The sequence below is a fragment of the Schistocerca cancellata genome, chromosome 3 (genome assembly GCF_023864275.1).
Source record: "Schistocerca cancellata isolate TAMUIC-IGC-003103 chromosome 3, iqSchCanc2.1, whole genome shotgun sequence".
Lineage (NCBI taxonomy): Eukaryota > Metazoa > Arthropoda > Insecta > Orthoptera > Acrididae > Schistocerca > Schistocerca cancellata.
Window position 1 is genome coordinate 676,204,473 of NC_064628.1, and position 6,000 is coordinate 676,210,472.

Consider the following 6,000-nt stretch of genomic DNA (forward strand, 5'->3'; position numbering starts at 1 on the left):
GGATCCTAACTTCGTGCTGCTGTGCAGAACAATCAGTAATCCGTGACTTCATTAATAAGAACAGTTTGTATTTATGCAGGATTCTAATTAAAGCCAAAAGTAGCCTGAAATCTCCAACTGCACAAATATTTTTTTCATTTCCACTTCACTGTAATGCATTCAACGACTAAAGCAGAAAAAGTAGTTTGTTTATACTGAAATAAGAAATACCTTTACAATGTTGACAGCTCTGCAAATATGAACTTCACCAAGTCCACACTGTCAGTTGCAATATTTTCAGAATCCACTTCATCACACCAAACAATGCTGTATTACTTTATTACAAATAACTGATTATAAGGGATTGCCGAATGATGAGATTTTTATCACAAGGTTTAAGAAAGTCACTTCATAAAGTATTCATTTTCGTAGTTGAAGGGTAAGACCATTAGTTTGTCATTATGTTAACTTTTAAGGTACATAATTCCTAGAGGTGAAAAAAGGGGAGATGGCCATGCATGATTACGCTGTACGTTGTTTTGAGGCCAGTGCAGCCATGTTAGAAGCACCAAAACATTAGCAAACTATTGTTTACATGGAGATTGCTCGCCATTAAATTTGTTCGTAATTTCTCCCCAGTAAGCAGTAAATATTACAGTGCTTACACTATTAAGATAGTGTCTAGAAAGCATTTTCAAACTTTTTCTGTCCTTAAATTTGTATTTGACTCAATGACAAATTTGGCCTGGTAAATGTAACTTTCTTTTTGTTTAATCATATCAGAGAAGCAAGAACAGAAGTATGTTATTTAAACAGGATGCTTTCGCAATCCTTTTAAATCCTCTTTTACTGTATTTGCGTCGATACCTGTGAAGCTGCAACTCAGTAAGCAATGCTTGTTTGCTTAGTGGTGCTGATTCTTACGAGTTACATTTTCAAATTTCAAATCATGTGCACAATATGTTTAATGTTTATATTTGGAAAAAAAAACTTTCCTACATTTACTTTGCTAGCCCATACATGTGTGCAATGAGAAAAGAAATAAGCAAGGCATGCCATCATAACTTGTAGATGTCGAAAAAGTGAGAGTTTCTTGAAATGTTGAAGGAACATTATTGCTTGGAGGTATACCTCTGTACAGACCTGAGTTCTTGTTTTATTTAACTGTCAGTATGTCAATGTCATTGTAGTTTACATATCTTCTTGGTTTGAAATCTTACCTTTGAAGTGTCATTCTGTGTGTGCCCAGTAGAAGCAAAAAATGATACACTCATTTATGAATGTATATTCCAGCAGTTTGCAATTCGATAAATATCACCAGTAGGCCATTCTGATGCTATAAATGAGCATTTAAAATAATGCCCCCTACATTATTAATGCAGACTACTGAAATAGCCTAGACCCTGTAAAATGTATCTTTAACTTCAACTAAACTACTGCTTCCCATGTATTCCTATTTATTCCTTAATGAAATTTGTCATTAAAAATATATCACTTTTTCCAACCAACAGCTCAATTTATGGAATGAATATTAGAAATAAGAATAATCTTCACAAGGATTTAAAGTCATTTAGTCTTGCACAAAAAGGTGTGCATTATTCAGGAATACACATTTTCAATAACTTGCTAGCAGCCATAAAAAGCTTAAGAACCAATGAAATTCAGTTTAAGAGACGCCTAAAGGATTTATTGGTGGCCAACTCTTTCTATTCCATTGATGAATTTCTGAGTAAAACCAACTGATTTATATATATAAGTACAATATAACTTCTGCACAATTTCAGTGCAGTAATGTGTTCATTGTATATATATATATATATATATATATATATATATATATATATATATATATATATATATATATATATATATATTTATATATATATCTCTGTGTGTGTGTGTGTGTGTGTGTGTACAATCAAACTTCTGTGGCATTTCAGTGCAGTAATGTGATCATTGTAAATAAGTATTATAGTAGTTGTATTACATGTTTATTACCTTATAAATGAATAAATAAACTTTTTTATTTTAAATTCAGTGCATTAGTATAAGTAAAATGACTCTTTCATACAGTGTTCATTAAAAAATGACGATCATTCCATGTGGGACCTGTTGAATGGTGCATTGGCTTATTTGTTTTAGTTACAAATATTTGTCATGTATTGTTGTTTTTCTGACATGTTCTACATCCTGGAGGATCTCCTCACTACAGATCAATTGGAATGGAAGTAAATCTAATCTAATCTAATCTAACAAGTATGTAACTGATTATTATTTACTAATGACAGAATACCTCTTAACACACCTGCACTAAAAACAGGTGTTTTACAAATATTTTAATAAAGATTTACTTAATAGCATGTAGTTTACCACTTAATTTGCACACTAAATTATCATAATTTTTTATGAGTAGCCTATTTGTTTCACTTTTCAAAATACTTCTTGCCAGGAACACTCTGTGTCATTATTCAGGAATGACCTGCTTTATTTTACTTCTGAATTTCATTTAGACGTTTTCAAAGCACATAAGTCTCCACCAAGCTTTGTGATAAACTAATAATAACAATAGGATGCCCTGCCACTACTACTTTCATTTATTCATTCATCACTCTTATAGGAGATCAAATTTGGTACAATGCACTTGTCAGATACAATCATGAACATGAGTGCACATAATAATAAATATTAAGTATAGATGAAGGTTACGTGGTAATAACGATCAAAGCCCATCAAAGTTTAAAATTTAGTTCACAATGCCGCCTTATAGAGAACTGGAAGGACTATAATGCAGCAAGGTTTGTTTTTTGTAAAAACGATCAAGGTGGTCCAAAGTCTGTGCTACAGTTTTGATGTACTTAAAAAACGATCAAACTCTATTTGGCGTTGAGGAAGAATGTTCAGGATTCATTTTCTACTTAGAGATTTTTTTCCTTTTATATTCCATCTTCTAATGTAGTCGCTTCATGCTACTTGTTTACCAGTAATAGTCACCAATGTCAAAAATATTATAAACAAAGTTCGAACTTTTACAACGTTAAAAAATAAAACAAAGGTCGATATAAAAAATGTCACATTGTGCATACACAGTAGGACAGAAAAGAGTTTATCTCAGTAATTTGAGCAGAAACACTTTTGGGCTACTGTTACCAAGTATAAAGTTATTTCTTAATTGAAATAAGGGTATCATAAATCCAGAATGAGATTTTCACTCTGCAGCGGAGTGTGCGTTGATATGAAACTTCCTGGCAGATTAAAACTGTGTGCCCGACCGAGACTCGAACTCGAGACCTTTGCCTTTCGCGGGCAAGTGCTCTACCATCTGAGCTACCGAAGCACGACTCACGCCCGGTCCCACAGCTTTACATCTGCCAGTACTTTGGTATCATAAATGTTGGAGAATGAAATGTGCATAATAAAAATACAAGGAAAAGGAAAGTTTAGTGCAGTATTTCTGGTTAGTAAAAAGATTATAGGGCATGAGTCATGTTACAGACAATTACGGTAAATGCTTATGATAGAGATGTTTTCAGAATTTTCCATTTATAGAAAGGAATAGAATAATGAAGTAATTCAGTTACTAAATGGTTTCCTATTATACACAGACCTCACTTACCTGTACAAATCAGTGTAAATCCTGTCATCCAAAGAAGACCACAGAAAACTCCTGATAAAGCTGCAAGTCATGATTTTTCCTATATATATATATATATATATATATATATATATATATATATATATATATATATATTGACACATACAGCGTTCTTGGCATTGCATGGTATAACGAAAATACTTCTCATTAATCCTAAAAATTACCGGTAAACCTTGTGTTGAGATCAGAGGAAAACATAATATTAGACAAAACAAACTTAAAGTAGGAACTATATCAAAAGTGGATCAATAAACACAGTCACTGAGAGGTCACAAAGCACATTATAGCAATTGTAATAATAAACAGTTTTATTTACCAAAAGTACTTAATATGCGAAATTTATACCTGTTATATTCAGAGAAATTCCTCCAAACCCTGTCTGTACAAACAATTTCGACTGATTTTTGTGGCTGACTACAAAATACATTGTAGGTGCCTCAGAATTGACAGATGTTCAATGTGTTACAAATGTAGGAGAGGTTTTTTGATTTACAGATAAACAACGAGAAAGATGCAACTAAGAAACAAACTTTCAACCAGAACTAAAAAATCTAACTACTTAACATGAAGAACATAACGGGAAAGCAGACAAGTTTAACAAGATTGAAAGTTCGAAACATTTGAAGGCCAGAGAATCTGTGATTAAGAAAGCAATCTGTAGATTATCAAAAGAATCTTCCACTTCTTAATATTTCAACCAATGAAACATATTACTGAAACAGTTATTATTTTATTCATTCAGTGCTCAGTTGCTTTCTTCTGGGAATTCTGTATTTTATAAATATGACGAAATACTTTCCAACAAAGTATTTTTTACTGCAATCAGAACATGGCTCACATTTTCGATCAAACAACTTGCATGACTCAAAACAATCAAAACACCCAACTAAGATAACGAAAGTAGGCTTCAAGTTTTTGATGTCACAACAACTACCTTTTGGTTTCACCTCTGTGACATAAACAAACGATGTAATAAGATCCATGTTGGCAGAATGAGAGCAAATCCACATAGCAGCAGTTGCTGAAGCTCCTGTACAATGGTGAGGGAAGGGAATTCATAAAAGAAACTTTCTTAACCTATGTGTAAGTTGACATGTCAGTGTACAAGTAGGGTGTTTCCACATATAGGCTGACTTATGCAAGTGGTGGTGGGGGCATGTGTGTAAGTAATTCAGGGTCATGGAAACATGACTTTAGTCACTTGATTCCTCAATACCTGTGTTCACATGTCAAATTTATATCGTTATTTCATAACTGCAATGCCAGGTCAGATATGTCTTGACTGTACTTTTGTATGCCATTAAATCTATCTCCATCTCCTTGTCCATTTCAGCCGCATGACTGCAGGACAAAATGCCCTGTCACCTGCATCTTATGCAAAACAACTATGCATTCAAGAGGAGATTAAAGCTTCGTCTGTTATTTAAGATATTCTCACTTATTGTTCCATCTCAGTTGCATATATTTAATTAGATTACATGTTTCGATCACCCTGGATCATCTTCAGATCTAAGTAGTTGTGCGAACATTCATTTCTTTTCTACTCAGAACCATATATTAGTGCACTGTGTTTTCCAAAGATAATATACAAAAGACATTTGTAGATGGTCTTAGTGCATTGAGTAAAAGAAACAAAGATGAAACACGCTCAGGAGGTCACACATGGCATCTCAGATTATTTTTCTGCTGATCATTTAGTAATGAAGACAGAGAAAGCTGTAGCTATGGACATACACACAGTCTACAGGGGACTTCATTACCTTTTCACATGTATCTGTGTGATCAACCATTCATAATGACTATGGATGTACCCAGAGTGGTTGGGGGGGGGGGGGGAGGTGTTGGAGAAAATTTAGTCGTGAAAATTCATACATCATTTTGCATGGGGAGAAGGAATATGCACAAAATCACTTCTGCAATGCACAGTAGAACGAACTGCCTGGCACAGTAAGCAGATGAATAACACGGGTTCATGACAGTGCGATATTAATTAAAGGCTCTGAGACGAAGCCTCATCAAAATATGTATTACAATAAATTTCTCAATAACATATTACAGAATTTTAATTATCAGACAGCGTTTCACATATTTTTCACATGAATTTAAGTAATGCAGGTCAACGTTATTGGAACTGTTGATATGTGATACTAAGTAATGATTTTCGAACAGGTAGCAGCTAGTAATAAGGCTACACTTTCATATGCTGCTTACCTCTCTAACCACTGTGCTACCTCATGCAGTAAGGGGAAAAAAAGATTTGACTGGAAGCTACAATCAGCACACATGAGAATTCATGGAGCTTATACGATAGACACAAATTTTAATTGACATTAACCACTTCTACTTTTAATTGCATAGTGACTCCTATA